The 12499-nt window shown below is 29.8% G+C and overlaps 1 pseudogene; it reads right to left on the bottom strand.

Annotated features, from left to right (window-relative positions):
* Positions 1-235: 235 nt before the first annotated feature.
* Positions 236-1377, bottom strand: LOC18446983 (cytosolic sulfotransferase 5 pseudogene; annotated as a pseudogene).
* Between the last annotated feature and the right edge of the window lie 11122 nt (positions 1378-12499).

The following is a 12499-nucleotide window of genomic DNA, read 5'->3' on the forward strand; positions in this document are numbered from 1 at the left end:
AGCTATTTCTTTTGATGTAATTTCTTTTGAGTAGAATTTATAAATAAAGTAAAGAACATTTCTCAAAAAAAAAAAAAAAGAAGTTGCATAGAAACCCAATCCAGCTAACAGGAGGTTCAATTTGAGTCAATGCCGAACGAAATGTAGCAGAATGGGTCGACGTTCGAATGACATTGAATAGAATAGTTATAGATGAGAGAGAGGAGGGAAGTAGCTGAAAATTGGGGAAACTAAGTAGGACAATAGCAATTGCTTTATTAAATAGGAACAAAGCTGCATATAAGCACAAGAAGCGACAGAATTGGAACCCACACATAGCACCCCTATTTCTCATCTAAACATTTAACTGCAAACCAAAACCTAGTCATAAAAACACGAAGGAGTAGGGAAACTGCAGGTAAAAAAAATAGATGCACACATCCTAATCTAACCTAAAGTCAAATCCTGAACCTTGGAGCTTTTGCTGAGTGATGTGATCGAGCCGCTCGATCATCTCAGGCGTCAAATGGTTCATCCAATCTCCCACCGCCCCCTTCCTAAAAAAGACACTATTGGGATAACGTCTTTTAGATGTTTTCTCCTCACTCTTGTTGACCTCCAAATTGCTCAGCTTTTCAAAACTGCATATTTCCACTATCTTCTCAACCTCTTTCTCTTCCTCAACTGGCCTTCCAAGGAAAGCAGCCACCCTCTTCACAACGTCTTTGGTATCAGCGATCATTTCCTCATAAGTAAGAAACATAACCCTTTCGGGCATCTCCTTGCTCACCTTCCAGTATTCTAATACGTGTTAGAGAAAAGGCCCAAAGAGAAGAGCACCTTCGCAAAATCTCTCAAATGTTTCCTCAAAACTCAAATTTTCCAAGCCATGGTAGGAGAACTTTTTCATGAAGTGCCAAAACGAGACTATGCAGTCCCTAGGATTCCTCGTTATGTAAACACTTTGGCGACCACAATGTTTCAACGATTCAGGCAAGCCGTGGTAAGAGTGGTGAGTGCTAAAGAGCCTAGGAGATGGGACGCCAATAATATCAGGAATCGGGTTCATTGAGTATACTTCGAGCTCTAGATCGTGAATTAGGTCATGAGGGCTGGTGGCCAGGGATTTGGTGACTCTTTTTCTTGGTTGAAGTTATGTTGATTGAAGATGGAGAAGATGAGGGACTTGAGCCAAGTGGTGCCACATTTGGGGTATGTGGCCACAAATATGCCTGTAGAGCGCGTGGAGAAGTGTTTATCGGCAGCCATTGCTGCTTGCAGGAGATGGAGGCTGAGCATGATGCCTCTCCATTGGAACATGTTTGTCCCATCGGGCAGTTTCGTGGCAGGCAGGGGCAGGGACGATTGGATATCTTGGGGAAAGCTGAAACTAGCCATTAGATAATGTTTAATCTTGGGCACCACTCTTTCCTGTGTTTATTGGAGTCTCCCACTACAATATCAGGCACACTATTAAGTATCCTTCTCCCTGTTTGATTGCATTTGCTAGCAGAGGGTACAGTGACTATGATGTTACGTGTATGCTCATTTTCACTATGACCACACTAGAGTTTGGGAGATTGGGAGAGAGAACGTGAGGAGAGAAAGGGGCTTGGTTGTATTTTGTAAGTTTGTTTGGGTTAAAAATATAAGTAAAATTGGATAATGTTGGTGTATGGGGGTTAAACGGATTGTTTAAAAAGTGGATCGGTGATCCGGATCGGACACCTTACAAATCGATTCGGATCGACGAATCGGCGATCCGGATCGAGAATCGGCTGAATCGGCCGGATTAAAGCTTCAAAAAAATCCGAAAAAATTATTAAAATTCATTATAAATGTTGTTTTTTAGGAATCCAATAAAAAATGAGGATACTACATTATTAGCTTTCATTTTTTTTATCAATTTGTGAATATTGAGATGTTCTTTCCCTGTATAAACCTATTTTAACTATTAAATTTACATCACATAAAAGAAAAATCATAGTATTATCATGAATAATATATATAATTATATATGGACTATTATAAAGAATAGACTAATCAATGAAAGAATGGCCATTAAAATCTCGTTTTGGCAAAAAACCCTAACCCGTTAAAAAAACCCAAACTATTACAGCCTAACTAACTATAATCCAAAATTATTACAATATCACTAATTATAATTTTATATACTGAAATTATAATTATTAGTTTACATTTTATAATTATTTTATTAGATAAATAATAACAAATTAAAAATATTTTATAATATTATCTAATTTAAAATGTATTATTGACAACTGTAAGAAAAATAGTACATTACATGATTTATAATGTAAAAATTCATAAATAAAATAAAAGATTTGGTTATCAACGTAAAAATTAATAAAATACGTACAAATTTTGGAAATAACACTTCAATTTTTCAAAAATTTATTTTTTTAGGTTTCTATAATAAATTTAGTAAAAGAGATTGTTAGTAGAAAGATGGAGATTTCAAATAGAGTAAACTTTTTATTTTTATTTTTTTTATACCTTTCATATTATTTACAAAAATAATTATACCACTATATACAACAAAAATTTACTGTTATATAAAAAATTAATTTTTTTATTTTTCATTTTTTTATGTCTTTTATATTATTTACAAAAATATTTATATTTATACCAACCACTATATACATAACAAAAATATTTATATTTATACCAACCACTATATATACAACAAAAATGCAACACATGCCCAAAGGGATTCAAATACAACAAAAATATTTATATTTATACCAACCACCCATACACAACAAAAATGCAACACATGCCCAAGGAGATTCGACCTTAGGATCTCAAGTAAAAAAATCAAAGTCATAACTATTAAGCCATCCAACTACATGTGATTATAAATTGCTGATTAATAGACTATATGTACATTTCGTTTTCATTTAATGACGTTTGGTAATTATCCCACATCGAAAGATGGGTATTCAACTTTGGTATATAAATACCTATGCAATATGAATTATAAAATGTGTGTAAAAATATTAGGGCAACCTCACACATGCGTTTGGATATATGTGTGTACGCGTGAGTGTGCGTGGGGCACGCTCGCACGTGCGCTTGGACACACGTGTGCAAGCGTGAGTGTGCTTGGGGCACACTCGCACGTGCGGGCACGGTCGTACGTGCGCTTGGACACATGTGTGAGTGTGTGTGGGGCACGCTCGCACGTGTGCTCGGACACACGTGTGCTCGGACACACGTGTGCACATGTGAGTGTGCGTCGGGTACGCTCGCACATGCGTTACGTGTGTGAACCAGGATGAATCGGATGGGAACCGGCTGTTCCATTCTAGAACCCGCGCGGTTTCCCGGATTTTGGTTAGAATCGGCATGGGCACGCGTGTTTTCGAGTCGATAAACTATTAATGATACTAGATAAGTTTTGAAACCATGGATTTATGGAGAGATAAAAAAATATGGTCTACAAAGATATTTTTTCTTTTAAATTTTATTTTATAATAGTTACAATTAATTGAATTCATTAATGAAATAAAACAGAGATTTTAAAGTTATGCTCACAAAACAAAAATATTTAATTATGTTTTAAATTTTAAAAAATTACTAAATTTGATTTATAGCATTTAAACAATATCAATAAATAAAATTAATTTGAAATTTATCTAAATTGAATCTATATTTTGGAAAAAGTTTATATAAGGATGCAACCTTATAATGTAGAACTAAGGATGCACCTCAAAAATCCATCAGAAAACATAGTTTTAATGTTGAAAAACCCTTTGATTGATCATCTCGGCATCGAGATGTATTACCATGAAAAATAAAAAGATTTTAAGAATAAAAGATAGTGCATTTTATAACATATTATCGACACAGTCCATTTTTTAGATTTTCATATGTTTATAGATCTACTTGATTTTAACCATTTTTGAAATTTAAAATTTTATAATTAGATATAAAAATAGATTTTGAGATAATCCTAAAATCATTTTATATCAAAATTAAATACCATAGTCTAAAACTAATAGTTCTGGGCGCAATGCATTAAAGTGGTCTGGATTTATTAGTTATGAACCACTCACTCTGAGAAATCAACGTGATCCAGAACTTCTCACGAATCAAAGTAGGCCAGGACTGATAGGTTTGATAAGATATGATATGTGATGCAAATATTAAGATACATACTAATATTTATGTGCTATATATTAACTGAGAAAGAGACCTACACTATTTTTATCACACGTATCCTATTTTTTTTTTTAATCTTTCAAACAAACAATTCAACCTTTGTTTCTCTTTTTACAAGTTTCAAAATCAAAGGTTCTCTTTTTACAAGTTTCAAAATCAAAGGTTCTTAGCTTCTTAAATCTCTTCAACAATCTCTTTCCAAAACAGTTTAACGGATTGTCACTTTTTTCAAAAATTTCAAAGTTAAAATTTCTCACTTCCTTAATTCTCTCGAACCATCTATCTCTTTAAATTAAATGATATCAATTGTAATTTTTTTTCTCCCCTCTCACTCATCCTTCTTTCTATAATTTTCTTTGAATCTCTTCTTAAATATCTCTTTCTTTATATCTCCTTAAATCTCTTTCCTCCTCCTTTCCCTCCCACTCTCACTCTCATTTTCTCTCTCTCTACTTAAGCTCTCTTTGTCTTTTTTTGTCTCAAATATTTCTTATCATATCTACCCATTTTCCTTTTCCTTAGTCTCACTCTATTTTTTATCTTATTTTATCTTATTATAATTTTGATATTTTTCTTTGCCAGATTGTGATTTATCACCAATATACCTGTCAATTATAGATCTCTAGATGCTACCAAATTTTGAACAGCCTTATGAAACGTTTAGGAAACAAAATAAGTTTCTTTTACTGATAATATATATCTAAACCTAATTATGTTTTATTTATTATATTTATAAATTTAATTTATTCTGCGATTCAAAAATAAAGAAGAATATCATTTGGCTTGAGTAATTGTGGTTGAGTAATTTGAATAATGATAGTAATGTTTACTAATTGTTGTGTTTACTTTCATAACTATAGTGTTGTATACAATTATGATAATTATATATTTTAATTAATCAATTAACATAATATTAATTTGATAATAATAATTAATTACAATTGTATAATGACACTTACATAATTTTTGAAACTTTATACAATTTTCTATTTATTTAAAAATTATAATTTTATTAGTGAAGATTATGATAATTAAGTTGTATTATCAATAAATTATAACTTCATCAATTTATTTATAATAAATAAAAAATTTACAAATTTTATGTTTTTTATATCCGTTAAAAATATTTGTCAATAATAATTAACATTGTGATAATTAATCATTTTGATTATATTAATTGTAATTCATAGCTATTGTAATATTCATAACAAAATAAGTATAATTATTATAAAAATTAACAAGAGAATAATTGTAATATTTTATTGAATATTGTATTTATTACACAAATAATTACAGTCATAGATTGTATTATTATAAATGAAATTATAAATTAATAATAATATTATTATAAAAATATATTCCGCATTAAAAAAAATTTTGTTTTCAGAGAAACTTTTGGTCGATATTATAAATATCATTAGTATACGTTCATGAATAATATAATTCGCTTGGTATAACGATATTAAATATAGTTTGATTAGTTATAGATACAGCAATTATATTATACTACTGGAATTTTAATTAAATAATATTAATCTATCGTTCTAATTTTTTCATATCAATCTAGTTTAATAACATATAAATAATTCCATAATATAATTTTTTATACGTAATAAATATTATTATAATTAAATTAATAATCATAATAATATCCTTTCTATGTTGCTTAATTTGATATATTAAAATTTTATGTGTTATTTAGTATAACAGGTAAATAATTTATTCATTTCACTAAAATTATGTCGATTCAATCAAATAGTATTTCAATAATTGTTGTTTGTTCGTGAAAAACATTTCATCTCTCTTTCGATATGAACAGTATTTCATTTCTCTTTTGCTTTCTCCATATATGTGTGAGAAACTATTATTTTTATTTATTGTGAAATTTATTTTATATTTTATTTTATTTTATGTTTTCATTTTAATTTTTATAAATTTATTTTACTTATAAAATAGTATTAAAAAAAAAAAGTACAGGCATAACATTTTAATACACCTGCAACGCTAGTGCATACTACTAGATATATATTAAGCGAGAGCAACACCCCTCTTATTATCGTGCCAGGTGCCTTTTTTCATTCAATTCTTATTCCTCTCTCCCTCCAACATTTGTGCACATACTCTCTCTCTTTTATTTATCTTAATTTACTTTTATTTTCCATCTCTCCTATATTTTTCTATTATCTCTCTCCATCCTACATGCATGCAAATACATAAAAATAGGTAACTTATTTAGGGGTCGTTTGGATACCTGAAAATATATTGTCTATGAAATATATTACTGATGTAATACATTACTCTGTAATATATTACATACAAATGGATTGTTATTGTTTGGGTAGTATTTAGATGCAACCTGAGAAATATATGGCTGTTGTTTGTCTACGTTGGGAAGAAATATGAGAAATTTGCTCTTACAATGCTATTTAACATTGAAATGCATATGTATAGATAGCATGACTTTAGCATGCTTGTCATGTCTTAAAGAATAATAACTTAATAGTGAATTAACATTCGTCATAAACATTGAGTGAACTATTTTAGTTACAATCTTTAAATATCGTTAATTTGTAGTTTAAATAGTAAATGGTGATGTATTTTAAAAAAAAAAATTGTGAAATGGTAAAGTATTTTAAAAATTAGATTGAGATATTAAAAGAGGCCAATTTGACAAAAAAAAAAAAATACAGCTAATATATTGTAAGTAATTTATATTATAAGTAATTTATCACTATTTATATGTATCTAAACCCTAATCCTAAAAAATCTTTCTTTTTTTTTCTAAAAGAGTAATCATTATAATTTAAATATAATATAATTTATCACTTTTTTGTCTCTATCTAAATCCTAATACCAAAAAGATCTTTTTTTTTTTTTCAAAATATTTGGTAATCATGAGAATTTATTCCTTTTAGATTGATGAGGTCCCGTCTTCATCTAATTAGGAGATCTCATAAATCTTTTAAGAGAACCTATCTATCCAAATCCCTTTTGGATAGATGAGAAAATTTTTATGAGAAAATTCTAAAACAATACAAAACATACTTAAAATTGTTTCAATGGCTTGAAGAGTGATGACATTGTAATATGAGAGCAATTGTTCAAGGCTTGAAGAGAGATAAAATTATAATATGAGAGCGGATCGGATGAGGCTATAATCCAAATCGAGGATAGAGGGATGTAGAAATGGATGGGTACATAGAGTAGAAATGGATGTGACAGTATGTACAAACACTTATATATAATGGATGTTGCAGGATGTACACACACTTATATATAATATGAAAGCTGATGGGATGAGGCTACAACCCCAATTGGGTATAGAGGGATGTAGAAATAAATGTACACTGGAAAAGTGTAGAAAATGGATGTGGCATAATGTACAAACACTTATATGTGAAGTTTAGAGAGGTGGCAAGATGTACAAACACTTATAGATAATATGAGAGTTGATGGGATGAGGCTACCACCCGAATTGAGAATAGAGGTTTGTACAAATAGACGTGTACATGAATATACAGTTTACAGTTATACATGAATATACATGAATATACAATGGTGGATTTATACATGAATATACAGTTTACAGTTATACAGTTTCTATAACTGAGACTATGCTAATTCTCTACAAGACAATTATATTTTCTTCATCTACTTAGGTATATTGTTTTTTATTTTTTTTAATATTGTATATTGTCTGAATTTTTGTTACTTAGGTTTGTTGTTTTTCATTTTCTTTTGATATTGTATATTACCTGAATTTCTGTTTCTTCTTCTCTTTTTTTTTTGGTTTTTTGTTCTTTAGGAGCCCATCGACGCAGCACATCTACATACCATGGAAGAAGCACCATATATGTATATAGCAGCCTTGACTCCTTTGAGAAATAACCTGGATGAGTCTTTATTTGCCTGCTCATTGGATATTAAAGTTCTTCAGTATTACTTTTGCTTAGAAGCGTGTGTATTGTTTAATAAATAATTTTAATTTTCTATCTATTGTACTTCTCCACGTCCAATGACGTTATGTAAAGCAATCATATTTTTTTCCTCTATATAGTCACGTTGATTTCCATTTTTTTTTGATATTATATATTGTATAGATTTTTGTTTTTTTTTTTGGTTTTATTTTTCCATAAACCCATAGATGAAGCCCAGCTACATGCCATGAAAGAAACAAAACAAATGTATCTAGCAGTCTTGGCTACTTGGAGAGAACTTAGATGAGCCTTCATTTGACTGCTCATTAGATATTAGAGTTGTTACTTTTGCTTAGAAGTATGAATAGTGTATATTGTGTTTAATGTAAAAACTAAATAATTTAATTGTTTATCGATTGTACTTCTATATGTGTAATGAAGTTATGCCAGGTTCCTATGTAGATGATAAAATACATATTAGTTGTCATGCTTGGATCTATACAAAATTTCATGAAGATGAGTGGATGTTACATCACAATCTTTGCATTAAGCAAATTTTCATTTTTATGTAATACTCATTGTTTAATTGCAGCAATTTATTTTTTTGATATATTAACCATACAAGTATGATATATTTTTAAGAAAATAATAATCTCTTGGTAATAAATATCTTTAATATTGCAATTACAACTATTTAGTTATAAATACTAATAGTAACAAAAATAAATTAGTTTTATTATAACTTTCGTGAATAATTATTGAATTATTATAAAATATATCCTAATATAATACTACAATTGTTGGTTTTGCTCTCTATTCTCTCTTCACCAATATTTTCATGTATCTACTCTCTCTCTCCCGATATATCAACTTTTTTAAAAAAATTCTCCTATTTTCTCTTTCTCTCTCCTAATAATCTATCCCCCCCCCTCCACGATCTCTCTCATCACCAATATTCCCACATACCTCCGCTCTCTCTATTTCATAATAAATTAACTTTCCTAAAATTTATATACCTCTCTCCCCCGTGTTTCAAAATTTATCTCTTTCATAACTTCCATTTACACATATTATATTTTATTTTCTTTTATATTTCAATACAAACTTTATTTTCCTTCTTTCTGTTGTAATCTTGAGCCCTACTCTCCATATTAATGAAAGTAATAGTTAACATCCAAAAAAAAAAAAAAAGTTCTCTTTGTATATTTTTTCTATTTCTTCTAATACGTCCATTCAAAATGTACCTAAGTCCACAATGACATATTCGCACCATCTTCATAACTTCAAATTCCACAATTAACAAAAAAATAGAAAGGCATCGAGAGATCCTTTGACCCGGAAACGGCGTTTTCTTATGGCATTTTAGAATGGAACAGTGTTAAGCCACGACCTTACAATAACATCATACTTCCATAAATTGTAGTACCTGTCGGGTTTGTTACTTTCTGGGCAACTAATAAAGGGAAAAGTTTATATAGAGCAGTGGCTCTAAACAATCAAATTAGAGCCTACCTCAAAAATTTCACTAAAAGATGTTGTTTTGATATCCAAATATCTTCAAATTGATCATCTTGACATCAAGATGCATGGACATGAGAAAAAAATGAATTTCAAGTTTTGGAAAGAGTGTATTTTGTAGCGCATTTTTTTACCGTCAATGTTTAAGATTTTCAAGTTTTCATAAATCTATCGATCTACACTATTTTTGAAGCTTTAAAATTTACAAAAAAAATATGAAAATATATTTTAAGGCTATCACAAATATTTTCAGCATTAGAACCACATTTCTTGATACTGTTTGAAGGTAGGCTCTAATTTGATTGTTTAGAGCTTAGGCTCTACAAAAAACCACACAGAAAAGATTATATAGAACCCGGCTCTAAACAATCAAATTAGAGCCTACCCCAAAAATTTCACTAGAAGAGGTTGTTTCGATGCCCAAATATCCTCAAATTGATCATTTCGACATCAAGATGCATGGACATGAGAAAAAAATAGATTTCAAGTTTGGAAAATAATGTATTTTGTAAAGCATTTTTAGACCATCAATTTTCAAGATTTTATAGTTTTCATAGGTATGTCGATCTACACTATTTTTGAAGTTTTAAATTTATAAATCAAGATAAAAATACATTTTAAAGCGCTCACAAAGATTTTTAGTATTGAAATCACATTTCTCTACGCTACTTTAAGGTAGGCTCTAATTTGATTATTTAAAGCGTAGGCTCAATACAAAACCGCATCCTTAATAAAATTATGAACTCGCGAAACCAAAGTTATATGACCAAGTGGACCCTATGAATGCTTCCTTTTCCTTGGCAAGGACCACGTTGCTCACGAGCGTGTCATATGCCCACTACAATCATTTATAGGAGGTGCAGGCTTACCAACCAATTGCATAAGGATGACGCCTTATTATTTTCGGTGTGGTTTGTATAAGGCTACGGCCTTAAACAATTAAAGTAAGACATACCTTCAAATAGTATTGAAAAATATTATTTTAGTATTGAAAATCTTTGTGATGGCCTAAAAATTTGTTTTCATCTTTAATTTTAAAATTTAAAGCTTAAAAAATAGTGTAGATCAAGCATATCTATGAATATTTAAAAATCTTGAAAATTGACAGTCCAAAAAATGCCTTACAAGATGCACTATTCCAAGACTTGAAATCTATTTTTTCTCATGTCCATACATCTTGAAGTCTAGATGATCAATTTGAGGAATTTTTAGCATCGAAAGAACCCCTTCCGATGAAATTTTGAGGTGTGCCTTAATTTTATTGTTTAGGGCCTTGCCCTCATACAAACTTTTTCCTTTTATTTTTGTCATAATTCACTTTTGGATTTTAAAAGCAAGGCATTTTGATAGGGCTGCAGGCCAGTCAAAATAAGTAAAGCCTTACCTTAGAACTTACCGAAAAATAGTTGTTTTGGCATAAAAAAAAAAAAACTTCTTAACAATATTGTATACTGTAAATCATTGTTTAAACCATCCATTTCACCCTAAAAGTAAGTGTTCACATATCCGCATGATGTATACAAAGTTTTGAGCTTCAAATTTCACAGTCGATGTTCAAAATTGATTTTAGAGCTATCATAGATATTTTTTATACTAAAAATACTCTTCAAACAAGAATTTGAGGCGGGGCTTTTCTTTACTTTAATAAATCCTAGACCTTATAGAAACTGCATCCTTATAAAATGAGTATGTATATTATGCAACCCAAGAGCACAACATACATTTACTCCCTTGAATAAGCTATCATTAAATATATTTAATAGCCTAGATTGGCTGGAGAATTGTTTTCCCTAAAATTTTGGAATACACTTAAGAATCTTTGTACGAGTTATCAAAATAAACTTAAATTGTGTGGTCTTAAAATTTGAAATATTTTAAAATTAGACACTAGGTTGAAGAGATTATATGGCCTAAAATGGCCTTAAAAGTACGGCTAGGTTGTGCTTTATCGTGGGTGTGAAAGGAAGAAATACTTAGAATGAAGCATAAGGGAAAGCTTTCTATGTTTCCCTACAACATAGAAGTTTTAGGTTCTCCCTCTCATCCAGCCGTTTATTTTTTATCAAGAGAGTCACTCACCGTTTTATCTTAAACCCGATATCTCAAAGTATTTTATTTTTAGTTTTTTTAATATATTTTTTTTAATATGAAATTTGGTACGTACCATCTTCTCATTGGGGCGCACATATAAAAAATATTAAAAATAATTTTTCAATAAAATATAATGACCAAAATACCCTTTAAATGTTTCAAGAGTATATTGGTCATTTTATTTTATTGAAAATATTTGTTTTTTTATTTGTCGTTAGTGCGAGTTTAATATAGAAATGGATGTCCAAAATTTGGTGTCAAAACAGTTTATAGAAAAAAAAATTAAAAATAAAACAGTGTAGAGATGTGACATTGCGATCGGGACAATCTTAGCCCTCTAGTAAAAAATGGACGGTTGGATAAGGGGAACATAGAACTTTTATGTTGTAGGGGAATATAGAAAGCTTTGCCGCATAAACCCCGAGACCACGGTTCATAAAAATACTGGTTCAAATTGAGAAATAATTGAATTTTACATCTCTAATCTTCTTTCACCACCGTCAATGATGTTTCATAGCCTTGCTATCCTAGGATTATATGGAAACATAAAGCATATCACAAAAAAGTTAGCTGATAAAAACCACTAGATATTAGATAGAGAGTTTAAGAAAGACAGAGATATCTAAGAGTTTGGGTATGTGATACGCATTTTATTACGATGGTTTGTTAGCAATGTAGTCTTAGCAAGAATTTGGGTTTTTACTTTTTTTACTTAAAAATTGATTTTTTTTTGAAAAATCAAAGATAAATTGAAAACATGAAGCCATCAACTGGCTTTGTGATCAAGTTTTGGATATCCGGAGGGAGGG

This window comes from Amborella trichopoda, chromosome 12 (genome assembly GCF_054954075.1).
Source record: "Amborella trichopoda isolate Santa Cruz 75 chromosome 12, AtrichopodaSantaCruz75HAP2 v2.0, whole genome shotgun sequence".
Lineage (NCBI taxonomy): Eukaryota > Viridiplantae > Streptophyta > Magnoliopsida > Amborellales > Amborellaceae > Amborella > Amborella trichopoda.